At 45.3% G+C, this 15,798-nt stretch overlaps 1 non-coding gene across 1 annotated transcript; it reads left to right on the forward strand.

Annotated features, from left to right (window-relative positions):
• The first annotated feature begins 8,755 nt into the window (after positions 1-8,755).
• Positions 8,756-8,940, forward strand: LOC141150584 (U2 spliceosomal RNA). The gene has a single exon (XR_012246746.1). It is a non-coding gene; the product is annotated as a U2 spliceosomal RNA (small nuclear RNA).
• The last annotated feature ends 6,858 nt before the right edge of the window (positions 8,941-15,798 follow it).

Raw genomic sequence — 15,798 nt, forward strand, 5'->3', positions numbered from 1 at the left:
AATGTCTACTTCTTTTAGCGGACAATGTGATAAGATCCCTTTCTTACGGCCACGCCAATCGCTACAAATTCCAGATGAGGCACAAAAACAGCAGGTGCTTCAACGGATATCAAGTGCTCCTTTAAGTGGGCTCTCCTCCACATCAACTTCAACATCACAAATACTCCAGTCCTCAAAGGTGTCACCCAAATCGCACTTGCTTCCTCACAGCTCCCAAATCTCCAGCTGCCCGTCTGAGTATGAGGTAGAACAGATGGTTGAGTCTGCAGAGCTGTTTACTCATACTATAGCCTGGGAATCAGAGGTCGACTCCAGCGCTTCTGTGAATCCAGACGAGGAAATGATCTGCACTGATGCCCAGAATCTTTATGAGTCGGATACAGGACCAGACGCAGAAGGTTCTGACCATAATGTAGACCCTTATTCCCAAACTGTAACTCCTGTTGGTGGAGACAATGAGGAAGAAGATCATAAGACTCAAATACCTGATTGGAGCGACAACTTTAGTTTTTTGTCAGGGCAGGAACAGGTTGGCTCTGAGGACGACGGGTGTGATAACACACAGGGTGATGATGATGAGGTTGGAGATCCCACTTACTGTCAACCCACAGTCAGCCAAGAGATGAGGTCAGCAGAGGAGGTGGAGGAAGATGCTAGTGACGACGAGGTCAGGTTGCGCCTTCCTGGACAGAGACGTAGTACTGGAAGCACGTCAACAACTGCATCCTCAAACACAACTCTGCCTCTCACCACAAGTCGTGGTGGCTCTTCAGGTCGCATGGGTGCTAAGCCTTGCATAGCCTGGGCATTTTTTCAGATCGATAAAGATGACCCAACTCGTGTTATCTGTAACATTTGTCAGCAAAAGCTAAGTAGAGGCCAAAAAATACATAGTTTGAGTACTTCATGCATGAACCGGCACATGGACATGAAGCATAAGTTGCAGTGGGAAGCTCAGTGTGCTACAATGTGGCCTAGCCTGCCGGGCCAACCACCGTCTGCCATATCTTGTGCATCCGCGGCCTCTTCATCCTCTGTGACTGGGGGGACAGCAGTCACACCTGTTTTGGGGCGCAGACCTGCCACCTCTTTACCCGCAACAGCCAGCGTGATTGGCAGGTCATCATTTTCTTTGGAGGTGGTAACAGCAGCTGGTGTTGAGCGCTGTCCGACATCGATAGCACTACCTTTGGATCAAGGCAACCTAACATGTCCGCCTGCATCTTCCTCACAGACCGGCAGTTTGCCGGGGACACCCTTATCAACCCCGTCTAAGCACAATAGCCAGCCCTCGGTCCCTCAGATGTGGACAAGTAAAAGACCATTTCCTCCTAGCCATGAGAAAGCTAAGAGGTTGAATTTCACCATCTGCAAGCTCTTGGCTACAGAAATGCTGCCTTTCCGCCTGGTGGACACAGAGGATTTTCGAGACCTTATGTCCGTCGCAGTGCCCCAGTACCAGATGCCCAGTCGGCACTACTTCTCAAAGAAAGGTGTGCCTGCGCTCCACCAGCATGTCGCACACAACATCACCGCTTCTTTGAGAAACTCTGTGTGTGACAGGGTGCATTTCATCACAGACACTTGGACGAGTAGGCATGGACAGGGGCGTTACATGTCGCTGACTGGGCACTGGGTAACTATGGTGACAGCAGGACAAGGGGCTGCTGTCCAAGTCTTGCCGTCCCCACGAGTTGTGCGTCAATCCTCTTTATGTCAAAGTTCCTCCACTGCTTCTGCCTCCTCAACCTCCTCTCGGTCTTCCACCTGCACCCAAAGCCTGTCTGGTCATGCCACAAGCTTTCTAACTGCGCAGAAGGGATCCTGCACACCTCCTTACTATGCTGGCAGTAGGGCTCAACGTCATCAGGCGGTTTTTACATTGAAATGTCTGGGAAATGTGAGTCACACAGCTGAGGAGTTGTGGTCAGCTCTGGAGAACCAATTTCATGAATGGCTGTCTCCAGTGGACCTGAAACCAGGGAAGGCCGTGTGCGACAATGCTGCAAACCTGGGTGCGGCCCTTCGCCGGGGCAATGTCACACACGTGCCTTGTATGGCTCACGTGTTGAACCTGGTTGTCCAGCAATTTTTAGCCCACTATCCCAGACTAGATGGCCTTCTGCAGAGGGCACGGTCGCTGTGTGCTCACTTCCGCCGTTCGCATCCCGCAGCTCAGCGACTTACATCTCTACAGAAGTCGTTGGGCCTGCCACTTCACCGGCTAAAATGCGATGTGCCTACCCGGTGGAATTCAACTCTGCACATGTTGCAGCGACTGTGGCAGCACCGACAAGCCCTGGTGCAATACGTTCTGACGTATAGCCTTGGCCAACGAGATTCAGAGGTGGGGCAAATCACGCTGGAGGAGTGGTCTCAGATCAGGGACCTATGCACCCTTCTGCACAGTTTTGAAATGGCGACGAAGATGTTTAGTGCTGACGATGCCATTATCAGCATGACTATTCCGGTGATTTACATGCTGGAGCACATGTTAAACAGAATTCGGAGTCAGGTGGTGGCACAAGAGGAGGTGGAGGAAGTAGAGGAGGAGGAGTTGTATGCGGAAGGGCTAACATCTGCAAGGTCCAGACGGTCGGCAGCACCAAGGCGGCAGGCATGTGAGGGTGGGGGAGATGGTTTTACCAGGGCGCATGGTAGCAGCCAAACTAGTGAGGAAGGTGCAGGAGCCCAGGAAGAAGTGGAGGACGAACTGATGGAAGACTCATCAGATGAGGGAGACCTTGATCACATTTCTGTTGTGCGAGGTTGGGGGGAGAGGACAGAGGAAGGAAGCATGATTGTTACCTCGCCACCAACACAACAGGGACTTGGTGCTCCTGGATGCGCAACACACATGAGTGCCTTCTTGCTGCACTACCTGCAACATGACCCTCGAATTGTGAGAATTAGAAATAATCCTGACTACTGGGTTGCCACACTGTTAGATCCCCGGTACAAAAGTAAATTTGCAGAAATTATTCCTGCCATAGAAAGGGATGCACGCATGCAGGAGTATCAGCAGAGACTGTTGCAGAATCTTACATGTGCTTTTCCACAAAATACCAGTGGTGCACGTAGTGAATCTCACAGTTCCAACTTGCCAACCGTGGGACCGTCAAGTGTTCAGCACTCAAACCGTAACAGAACCACAGTATCTGGTGGTAACATCAATTTTGCGGAATCATTTCACCACTTTTTTAGCCCATCCTTTGCAAGGCCACAGGAGACAAGAAGTCTGACACATAGTCAACGCCTAGAGACGATGGTACAGGAGTATCTCCAAGTAAACATTGAAGCCACGACTGTGTCACTGGACCCTTGCTCTTTTTGGGCTTCCAATCTGGATAAATGGCCGGAGCTAGCCACTTATGCCTTGGAGATCTTGTCATGCCCCGCAGCCAGCGTTCTGTCTGAACGTGTGTTCAGCGCTGCTGGTGGTGTGCTGACAGATAAGCGCACGCGGCTCTCCACTGATAATGTAGACAGACTCACGTTCATAAAGATGAACAAATCATGGATCCGAAACGACTTTTTACCCCTGTGTCATCCTGGGGAGAGTAAAAGCTTGATGATTGTTTAAAATCACCCTACCAACCGTTTTAAGCTTTCAAATTACTAATCATGTTTATCTGTATCTTGACTGGAAAATAATTTGGGCTTTGTAGCAGTGTGCAGCACTGATCCTATTAGGCCATCTATAATAAGCTCCACCAGATTTAAAATTAAAAATAATTTTTAGCTGCATCTAGCCCGGAAAATAATTTTGGGGCTCCGAGATGCGCAAGACACATAAGTGCCTTCTTGCTGCACTACCTGCAGCATGACCCTCATATTGTCAGAATTCGAAGTAATCATGACTACTGGGTTGCCACACTCTTAGATCCCCCAAACTTTTCGATCAACCTTTTCATTTTAATAAAGACCAAAAAAATGGTCATTTTTGAAATTATAAGCATTAGCAGGTTGTTAGAAACTGAAATCAATCAGTTTTCAACTCAAAACTTTATTCTAGGTGATGTTACATTTTCACATAGGACCCCTTGTTCGAAAGGAGCTTCTGAACTCTCTCGTCCATTGAATTTGTCAGGTTTTGGATGGTTTCTGCTTCAATTGTTTTGCATGAGGACAGAATACCCTCCCAGAGCTGTTGCTTAGATGTGAACTGCCTCCCGCCATCATAGACACTCCTTTTAATGATGCTCCAAAGGTTCTGAATGGGGTAGAGGTCAGGGGAGCATGGGGGTCACACCATAAGTTTGTCCCCTTTTATGCCCATATCAGCCAGAGATGCAGATGTTTTATGTGCAGCATGAGATGGTGCATTATCATGCAGAAAAATGATCTTGCTGTGAAATACACGGTTCTTCTTCTTGAACCATGGCAGGAAGTGCTGTTTGAGAAAATCCACATACATTATGGAGTTCATCTTTAGCGCCTTCAGGGATCCTAAAGGGGCCGACAATCTCTCTCCCCATGATTCCAGCCCAAAACATTACTCCACCTCCTCCTTGTTGGCGCTGTAGCCGTGTTTGCGTGGGGTGTCCATCAACCAGCCATCCTCCACTCCATCCATCTGGACCATCGAGCGCTGCACGGCACTCATCCGTGAACAAAACAGTTTTGAAATCAGTCTTCATGTAATGTTTGGCCCACTGGAGCCGTTTCTGCTTGTGTGAAGTGGATAGAGGAGGTCGACAGGATGGCGTATGCACAGCTGCAAACCTCTGAAGGACCCTGCATCTTGTTGTTCGGGGGACGTTGGAGGCACAAGCAGCTTCAAAAACTTGTCTGCTGCTATGACAAGGCTTTTTTGCCGCTGCTCTTTCAACCTGACGTAATTGCCTGTAGGAAAGAGTCCTCAATTTGCCCTTATCAGCACGCACACGTGTGTACTGTGAATCAGCTACATACTTCTTGATTGCCAAGACACTTCATCCTGATCATCGCACAATGTTGATTGTAGTCATGCCTTGACCTAAACACTCCACAATTTGTTGCTTCTCAGCAGCCGACACATCCTTTTACTTTCCCATTTTGGCAGAAAATGTAGGCTGCTGAATAATGTGAGAGAGCCTTCTTAAGTAGTCTTGCCTTTCATTGGACACACCTGCCAAACTAATTAGCACTGGTGTCTGCAATTGCTTACAGTGATATAAAGAGCCCTGACACACATCACCATCAATGAGTTTAACTGACAAACAAACAAATTCTTCCCTTATCACTCCTAAACACTTTTTGCATAATAATTTGGAACACAGTGTACATGTGCTTTTCCACAAAACACCAGTGGTTCACGTAGTGAATCTTACAGTTCTAACTTGCCAACCGTGGTCTGTATGGAGTTGTTCAATAAAGGGCCCAAAATTAAGATAACATAGATGGGAGAGGTCTCTATGAATAGGAATTCCTAAGTATTTGATACCCTGTGAGGGCCAGGCAAAGGGAAAGTTGGACTGGATGGAATCCTATATGGATTTGGGGAGGGAGACATCGAGGGCCTCAGACTTCGCTGCATTGATTTTAAAATTTGACCATGTAACAAAGTGATCTATTTCAGCCATAACAGCATGGATGGATATATGTGATTGAGTGATATATACTAGGACATCATCAGCAAATAGAGAGCACTTGTACTCGGTGCCTCCCACCTCAATCCACCTAATATTGGGGTTATGGCGAATTGATGAGAGCAGGTGCTCCGTCACTAGGATGTATAAGAGAGGGGACAGAGAACATCCCTGCCTTGTCCCATTGGTGATTGTGAAAGGTGATGAAAATGTTCTGACGCGCCCCCTGGGCCTTGGGACACCCGGAGCCGGACCCTTTTTGGTGGATGCTGGTGGTTGTAGTCTCCGTGGCGGCAACCCGGTTCCGTGGCTCAGGGCGGTCAAACCAGTGGCGGAACTATTTATGTGGTTTTGATGTTTAAATGTCCGACTACGCCACCCGTGGATTGCGGTCAGAGTGAACCGCCGCTCCAGGGCAGACCGCTGAGGCTGGTGTTGTGGGTGCAGCAGAGCGTAGCATAACTCCCCACGGGAGGAGTATAGCCTCAGGGCAGTGTATGCGGAGGATGGGGGTGATGGTGCAGGGCAGCAGCAGTAATGACACGGAGTCAGTGATGCAGTCCAGGGCCTTTACTCACAGTTCTTATTATCCAGACCACGTCTGCAGGTAACGGCTGCCCACGTCGTACTGTGCTCACCAGGTGAGGGGCTCAGACAACTCCCAGATAACTTTGGAGCGCTTCACAGGACCCCCTTTGTGTGTCCTTTGTCTGGCCTTTCTTACCAACCCTTCTGTCCGGCTGCCTCGGGCCTCCTCTTGGTAAACTTGGCGCCAGTTTCCCTGACCTTATGTGGTGCCTTCCTAGCGGGTGTAGCGAGGGGCTGCGCCACATAAAATGTCACAGCCTCCTGTTTCTAGCTGAGGGTCGTTTCCTGCCTCCACTAGTTTCGGGGACCGGTCTCCCCCTTTGGCCTGACCCCTCCACGCAGGTGGATTCTGGCGTGCGGTGGCGAATCGCCCGTCAGCACCCCTGAGATCCCTTCGTTCCTCGTTCCTGGAGCCTTCTCCGTTCCTCTTCCTTCCTTCTCCCTCTTCCAAGCCTGGGCCTCTGTTACTAGGCCCGCCTCCGGAGCAGAGCTCATGCAGAGCCCCTGCTCCCTGCCACTTCTGCTCAGACTTCTCTGCACTGAACTAAGATGGTGCCCACCTTTTATACTCCCTTCTCAATGCACCCAGGAACTGCTTCCTCCCTGCTCCTGCACTACAGGGTTCCCCTTCCTCAGTGTTCCCTCCCCCCACTCCAGCCAGGGACAGGGACTGTCGTGCCCATCTCAGGGGCATATTGGTCGCCCTGCCCCACGGCAATGTGGTGTAATGCATGCAGGTGTCGGGTCCTGATCCACACTACATCCTTACCTGAGAGTGAGATATCACACCTCTGGGTGAGGTGCAATACCTCTGTAGCAACCGAGCCCTCAGGGTGCTACAGTTCCATTTATCTTCAGCCTAGGTGACGTATTGCGATACAGGGCCGTGATTTTGGCTATAAAAGGGTCCCCTAGACCCCTACCCCAAGCTTTTTAAGAGAATCATATATGGCGTGCCAGGAGACTCTATGGAATGCTTTCTCAGCATCCAACGAGAGTATCTAATTACAAATTTTTAACTGCATCTAGCCCAGGAAATACTTTGTGCCTAGTAGCAGGGTCTGCTAGTCAGCGGATTATCCCGGCTGTTAAGCAAGCTACACCACCTGTAGTTTGGACACTTCATTTTTTCAAAGGAAATGCTTCGGGACCACGGGATACTCAGTGAAGAGCATCAGGAGGCACCCCAAGGCATAGGGGCTGGGACTGGCAGTAGGATGCCTTGCGGTGGACAGCCGAGCTCGATCCTTATAAAAGCTTTTTAACTGCAGCAGCTTTAGTGGACGCTACTGGAGCTGGAATTACGCGGCTGCTGGCATGAGACTTGCCCTCCAATAGATCCTTGTAAATGGATTTAAAGTGTATTCATTCAAATTAGAGAGACAATTTAAATTAAAAAGCTTAGAGCTGCCTCCACCACAGGGGGGCTCGCTCGACCCACCAGCGGACAGGCACCAGTATTGGGAGAGGGGGGCTGGCCATCAGGGTTCACCGCGGCTCTGGCACAAACCCGGCGACACGGAGGTGGCACGGGCAGGAGCGGACTGGCCGTGTCGGCTTCTCACTTTTTGGATTTTAGAAGGGCATGACATGCCTATATCTGTGTCTCCCCCTCCTTTTACTCCTCCACCTCTTTTATTTTCGCATGACTATATGTACTTGTCACTTTTCCATGTGTTAGTTATGTCTTCTGAGCAGTTTGTCAGCTTTTGGACACCTTTGAAGGTGTTTTCTATGTGTTTCTATGTGTTTTTGTTTGCCTGCCATTGGTTTTAACGGTGTTCGAAGGTGTTCGACGAACAGTTCGGCGAACACACGGGTGTTCGACGAACCGAACCGAACTCGAACACTACGGGGGTGGCTCAACACTATTGTGTGCAAATGAGGTCGAGTCTAATATTGTTGGTTTGAGAGGGAATGAGGTTGCGGATGCTTGGAGAAAGTTGGGTATGTATGGGATGTCCAACAAACAGAAGAATGTAGTGTGGATGGCATTTCATAATATTCTTCCAGTGAGAGACGTTCAAAAGAAGAGAGGTTTGATTAGGTCGGATGTTTGTCCAAGAGATGGATGTAATGGTTGTGAGACGGTTATGCATCTGATGTGGAATTGTGATTTTGCGCAAGACGTGTGGAAATGTGTAGGGGGGTTGTGTAGGAGTTTGGCAGGAGTGACTTTTGTGGATTGGCGTGTGGTTATGTTTGGTATTGGTGCAAGTGGACGTGTAAAGGAGAGAGTTTTGTGGTTAATTATGGCTTGTGTGTTAGAAAGTTTGTGGGATGTGAGGAATCTTTGTGTATTTAAAAGGAAATCAATTACAGTAAATGAATGTATTAGGATTATTCTTTCTAGGCTACTTTTGATTTACAAGATGGATAGTAGTAGCGGTGGTGGAACAGATGCCGAGGGAATATGGAAATTTAAAAAGTGGAGGCATATTGTAAAATTTCAGTGATCTTTTGGTTTATATTAATAAGATGTTCTTCTTTCTGTAATATTAGGTTACTTTATGCTTAATAAATATGGCCATGTTGATGAGAAGTTTTTTTGCAACAGTTTTGGTATATCCTACTGATTTGCTATAAAACTAACCTGAATGGTTTAAAAAAAAAAAAAAAAAAAAAAAAATCTGTTCTTATCAGTTTAATATCTGATACGTCCCCTATCTGGGGACCATATATTAAATGGATTTTTAGAACAGGGAGATGGAAAAAGAGCTTGCTCTGCCCACTCCACGCATTGACCTGGTATTGCAGTATCTCCAGGACCGGTGCACCCCTTCTTTAATGCAGTTTCTAAAATCAGAAAGAATTGAATTCAATGCTTTTTGTTCATTTTGCTTGTTTGTCGGATTTTGGGATGGACTCTTTGGCTTTGCTTTTCTTCTCCTCATTGGATTTTTCATGTTAAAAGTTGCAGAAGCCAGATGACAAGCTCATTTTGGTTCAACTTCAGCAACTGTGCATTGCATTGCCATGTACTGTAATGCAATGCTATCTATCTAGCTCTCCCTCTTTACTTCCTTTTGGATAAACAGACATATTAGGCAAGCATTTTGGAGCTTTCACCTAAATAACTACAGGTGGTGAGATAAGCTGCACAATATAATTGACCTTTCAGTATATTGTTGCACACACACCATCTATTTAGCAAATGCCCATGTTATCAACAGCAGCCTTTTAAACTCACCTGAGCAAACAGGTATGTGCGCTGGTTACTCTGCTGCGCTTAAAATTTCTTTTTTGGTTTGCTACAATGCCTTTTCTGAAACGTTGTCTGCCTCTGCTGGAACACTGACTTCTTTCATTTAATGCCTGCAGACTATAAAAGAGAACCCAAACCAAAAAGTTTGGTTGATTAGTCTGTGGCATTCTTTTAAACTGTTGCTTATGGCGGTCTCTGTGAGCTTCTCAGTGACATTCAGCCAGCCAGGTATCCTGCCTGCAGTAGATGGAATGTGGCAATGGAACGCTGGCTGCGCATGTCATAATAGGCTCTGAGCCTTTATATACCTGCGCACAGCAGCAGCCACCTTCAGTCTGCTGCTGGACAGCCAGCAGCAGCAGCAGGAAAGGTAAGTAATCAGCAACCCTCCTGCTAAGGGTAGACAGCTGCTCGTTCCACCCCCCCCGCCTTAATTGGTTCTCCTCCCTTCCAACGGTGTTGAGGCGGGTGGGAACAGCAGGGGGTGAGGGTGCTGTGCTAAAAAAGGTGGAGTTATGCAGATCTAAAACGCGTGGATTGCAGCAGCAGCAAGCCGAAAAGTGCAGGCATGTAAGGGATCTAGAGGTTGACAACATGTCTTCTTAACGGGAGTCCAGGTGCCCATCTCCACAAATGGACTTTTCAGGATCCTTGGGTGGCACCGTAGTCCGAAACCAATTCTGGTTATCGCTTCTCGGCCTTTTGGCTGCGATCTAGTGTTGGTTTTACTGGCATTGGTTGTAGTTGGAAGGTGCCTGGGGTACCCCGCCTCTTGGCCTTGAGTTCGGGTCCCACTCTTGTAGTGGGGCTTAGGCCCTTGCTGCTATAAGGAGATGGGCTTAGTCCCTGGGCAACGGGTTGCGATCCCAGCTGTACAGTCCTAGGATTGTTCAGCGACTCCTTAGTTGCGGAAATCCCCCATTATTGGTTGCGGAAATCCCCGTTTTCCTGTTGCGTAAATCCTTGTTTCACCATGGATTCAGATCCAGGTGAAATTCCGACCTATGCCCGGTTACGGCATACGGTGCGGTTTTACATCCATGAGGGAGGTAAAGATAACAGAGGTTTACGTTTTATTATGGATGATCTTCTTGTGAAATTTTTTTCAATCCAGAAATCCGAGATCCTGGCAATCCAAGACTACCCGAAGCGTGGTGTATATGATGTCACATTCACTGAAAAAGGTATCCACCGAGATTTTTGCCGTAAAATGAATGATCCTGATATAATTTACCAGAGAAAGCCAATCTTTAAAGGTGTTAAAATTGTCGAACATGAATTAGATGTGATAAAAACTGTAATTGTTAAAATTTACTCTCCTTATACAAAAGAAAGCGATGTTATTTCATTTTTATCCAATTATTTCAGCAAAGTGGTAAGCCATGGAAAAGTTATGAATGAGTGCGGAGTTTGGGCGTGTAAGTGGAAATTTACGGTGACATGTATTAAGGACCCTTCAAGCCCGGGGGGCATAAGACTTCCCCCAGCACGTTTTAGAATTGGAAACACGAATGGTGACCTCTTTTTTAATGGGATGCCAGTATTCTGTAGGAAATGCAAAAAATACGGCCATTCTAACTGTGACATTACTTGTGTAGCCTGTGGGAGCAAAGACCATAAAACTGAAAATTGTACAACTGGAATTTTTTGTAGCAACTGTGTTTCCAGAGGTCATGCTTTTTCTCATTGTCCTTTTAGGAATACCTCAAAGAGAGCTCAAGCTGGGCAAACAGAGAGACCTTCACCCCCTGAACCAGAAAAGCCCTCACCCCCTGACCAACCCTCGGCTGGTTCGGACAAGCCCGCGGAGGAGAATGAGGGGGAGAGTATGGAAATACCGACCGAGGATGGTGAGCCATGGTGTACTGTTGGAAACTCGAAGCAAAAGAGGGAACGGCGTGGTAACCCACAAACAGAAATCCCTGCGGAGGGACCGAGGGTGGGTGCTACAGGCCAATCCTCACCTTCGAATCCTCCTGGGAATACTCAAGGGCGCGAACAGTCTGGGCCAAAAAAACGCAGGTTGCACGGAGTGGATAGGGCACCTGAGGAAGTACCCCCACCGGAACCCCCGGATGGAAGTGGGAAACCTCAAACGGTGCCTTTACAGGGTGAGGAGGTTGCCAATGTCCCACCCCCTTCAGAAATGGAGGGGGAGATGGAGATGGCTGACTCAGTGATCCTGGAAACTCCTGAAAATAAGTGGTCAACGTCTGAGACGCATGTGCTCGATACGATTCCCCCAGATGGTGCCTCGATAGGGGTCCAAATGGGGGTTCGTGAGCAAAGAGGCAGGCAATACGACCAAGCAGAGTTGGACAGAATGGAACAAGAGTATATCCTGGGAGGTCTACGGTCTGGGACACTAACAGATGAGGAGTCCTCCGTGACGGGCTCTCTGTTGACGATCAATGATCCCTCATCTCCTGGAGTAGAAATATAAAGCAGCTGAGGTAAGAGTTTGAAAGAATGCTAAAATTCCTTTTTTTCTCTTATGGCAGGGATTAGCGGTTTTTCTCTTAATGCTAGAGGGTTGAAAACTAAGACCAGAAGAGTTGCTCTCTTTGATTTTTTATCCTCTCTAACAGCTACAGTTTTCTTTTTACAGGAATGCTGCATCCCACACAGTTTAAATTATACAGAATATGAGACTGATTGGGCACATGGACCCTCAGTATGGTCAGGATCAAACGGGTCCAGGTCAGCAGGGGTCGCCATTCTTTTTAAAGGGAATGTTTTTATTGACTCTGTTCAAGAGGTTTTACCAGGTAGAATTTTATTAGTAAAAGCTTTTATTGATGGTTTTAAATGGCAATTTTTAAACTTTTATGGAGCCACAGATAAGCAAGAAAGAGCTGATATGTTGAATGTGTTACCCTTATTTATTAATGATTCTGTCCCTCTTATTTTATCAGGAGATTTTAATTGCATTTTAGGTGGAGAAAAAAGGTTCTCAAGCTCCACAAGTAGGAATTATGATAAAACGTCTTTTATGTTAAAAAATGTCATACAAGATTTTAATTTAACAGATGTTTTTAAGGAGTGTAATAAAGACTTGCCTGCAGAGGAATGGGTAACCTGGAGCAACGTGAACTGTAGCTCCTGGATTGATTTTATTTTCTGCTCTAAAAATGTATTGCCTTTTAAATGTGAGCTTTTATCTAATGTTTTTTCTGATCACAAACTTTTATCCTTTTATGTGAAATGTAATGATTTTAAGAAAAAAGGAAAAGGTACCTGGAAGTTAAACATTTCCCTTTTAGAAGACCCCCAAGTTTTATCTGATTTTACTGAATTTTATTTACATTTTAAAGAATAAGAGACCCCCATATCCCTATAAGTAGGTGGTGGGAAAAGATGAAAAAGAACATAAGAGATTTTTTTATGAAGGTTGGGGTCCAGAAAGCTAGAGAGAAAAGAGAATTTTATTGGCAACTCAACACTAGATTGGAGACCTTATATAAATTGAAGAGCCGTGAGATTGAAGTAGATAAAGAAATTAGTGACTTAAAAAGTGAAATTCAGCATACCTTAGAACAGAGAGGTAAAGAGTTAATTTTCCATGCAAAGGTCCAACATGTTGAAAATAATGAAACCTGTTCACGATATTTTTTTAAATGTATGGTGAAAAATCGTGTTTTTATTGAATCAATGGAAGGTAAACAAGACATAGAGGGTATTTTAGCTAAAGTGCATGAATTTTATTCCGAGCTTTTTAACACAAAATCTGTTGATGACCATTTTATGAAAAGTACTTTGGATGAAATTACAACTGTTTTAGACCCTGTCTCACAAGATGTTTTATTACAGAGTCTAACTGAAGATGAGATATCTGAGACCATAAGAAGCTTTAAGTCTGGTAAAGTACCGGGGCCTGATGGTATACCCATAGAATTTTATAAGGTTTTTTAAGATATTTTACAGGAGGATTTATTTTATGTTTTTAGCGAGGTTTTTAATACAAAAACCCTACCGAACTCCTGGAAGAAAGGTGAGGTCTCCCTTATATACAAAAAGGAAGACAAAACGCAACTAAGAAATTGGAGACCTATCACCCTTTTAAATTGTGATTACAAAATAATGGCAAAAATTTGTGCAAATAGACTTAAAAAGGTAATAGGTAACATAATCCACCCAAACCAAGTGTGTGGCATACCAGGAAGGAGTGTTTGGGAAAATTTGAATCTAATCAAAGATGTAATAGATGACACAAAGTCGAGGGGAAGTAAGCTGGTGGTCCTGTCTCTCGACTTTGAAAAAGCATTTGATAGAGTGTCACACCAATTCCTTTTTAATGTTTTAGCTAAAATGGGTATACCAGAAGGTTTTTTATACTCTCTCAAAGCATTTTATCATGGTTGCACTAGTAAGGTTTTAGTAAATGGTTTTAAGACAAGTGATGTGTTTTTAAATTCTGGTGTAAAACAAGGTTGCCATCTGTGCCCCTTGTTATTTATTTGTGCCCTTGAACCCCTACTCAGTGTCTTAAGGAGAGACAAGCAAATCCGAGGTGTCCCATTGCCAGGTGGGGGAGGGCTAGAAGCAAAAGTTACTGGATATATGGATGATGTAGCCATAACATGTAAAGATGCCCTGTCTATCCGGAAAACACTACGGCAAGTGGAATACTTCTGTGGTGGATCTGGTTTTAAAGTAAATTTTAACAAAAGCTGTATTTTAAATGTGGGGAATATGATTTTAAATGATGTACCGGTTCCTGAATGTGACTCTGTAAAGATTCTAGGTGTGATTTTTAACGAAACAAACAAAGGTAAAGAAAGCTGGGATCTTGTGGCACAAAAGGTACATCAAAAACTATGTATGTGGAGGTTGAGGAAATTAACAATGGAAGGGAAGGTACTAGTTATAAAAATGGTAATTATGCCTTTGTTATTGTACTTAAGTTTGGTGTCCCCCCCCCCCCCCACACATACCTTTACGAAAATAATCAAAGCTTGTTTCACTTTTTTCTGGAGCTCCAAGATGGAGAAATTGAGAAGAGAGTTAGTGGTCAAGCCTAAAGAGAAAGGCGGTAAAGATTTCCTCGATTTTAGAGCTTTTGTTTTAATAAGATTTTTTGTTTTATGTTTTAATGCACTGTCGAAAAATAGTTATTGGTCATATTTTATCCGTTTTAACACAGGTTATTTTATGAAACGTCATGGATGGTTTGAAACAGTTTTAGGTTCCCCATATGCTCTTAATACACCAGAAAGCTATAAGATTTTAGGAACTATTGTAAACACGTATGACTTAAAAGGGAAAAGTGCAGAAGACTTAAGAGTAGAGATGAGCGGTATTCGACTAGAACTGTTCGCCAATCTCAAATTCGAGCTGTTTTGGGCGGTGTTCGAGTTGTTCCACGAACCCGAACGATTTGCAAAAAATTCGGCTGTTCGAGGTTATGTTCGATAACTGTTCGTGCACCAAAAGCGTGTCCTGCATGTCTGGCGCTATTTAGAGCACCAATCATGCAGGGATTGTCTGCCACTCACTGTAATGCCACAGCCATGGTGGTTGTGGAATTACAGTGATTGCCCAAATCGATGGGAACAGTGCCAACAGTGAAACATGAAAAGCCGGCAATTCAGCAGCGGCATACACCTGTACCCGACAATTTAGAACCGAAAGAATAGAGCTTCACACATAGATTAGATAGATATAAACATGTCAGCCACATATATACGAAGTACAGTGAAAGTGCTGCTTACTGTACTTGTCATTTAGCGTAAAGGATTTATCAAAAAAAATATTAGTGTTTTCGTGCACCGTCTCTTTAAAAAAGCCGGCCGGCAATTCAGCAGCGGTACCCGACAATTTATAACAGACAGAATAGAGCTTCAAACATAGATTAGATAGATAGAAACATGTCAGCCACATATATACGAAGTACAGTGACAGTGTTGCTTACTGTACTTGTCATTTAGCGTAAAGGATTTATCAAAAAAAATAATAGTGTTTTCATGCACCGTCTCTTTAAAAAAGCCGGCCGGCAATTCAGCAGCGGTACCCGACAATTTATAACAGACAGAATAGAGCTTCACACATAGATTAGATAGATAGAAACATGTCAGTCACATATATATGAAGTACAGTGATAGTGTTGGTTACTGTACTTGTCATTTAGTATTAAAATAAAGGATTTATTATTAAAAAAATTGGCGTGGGGTTCCCCTTAATTTTAGGCTCTAGCAGAGGTTAAGCAGACGGCTGGGGCAGATGTTTGAAGCCTGGGAAGGGGGTAATACCCACGGAGCTTCCCAGGCTACTAATATCAGCCCCCAGCTGAATACATAGCCTTTACTAGCTATTAAAATGGGGGACCCCCCCAAAAAAATGACGTGGGGTCCCCCCTAATTTAATAGCTAGCAAAGGCTAGGCAGACAGCTGGGGGCTGATATTAATAGCCCAGGAAGGGAGCCATGAATATTGGCC

This window comes from Phyllobates terribilis, unplaced genomic scaffold, assembly GCF_046119375.1.
Source record: "Phyllobates terribilis strain yellow unplaced genomic scaffold, ASM4611937v1 Scaffold_5__5_contigs__length_657084704, whole genome shotgun sequence".
In the NCBI taxonomy this organism is placed as follows: Eukaryota; Metazoa; Chordata; class Amphibia; order Anura; family Dendrobatidae; genus Phyllobates; species Phyllobates terribilis.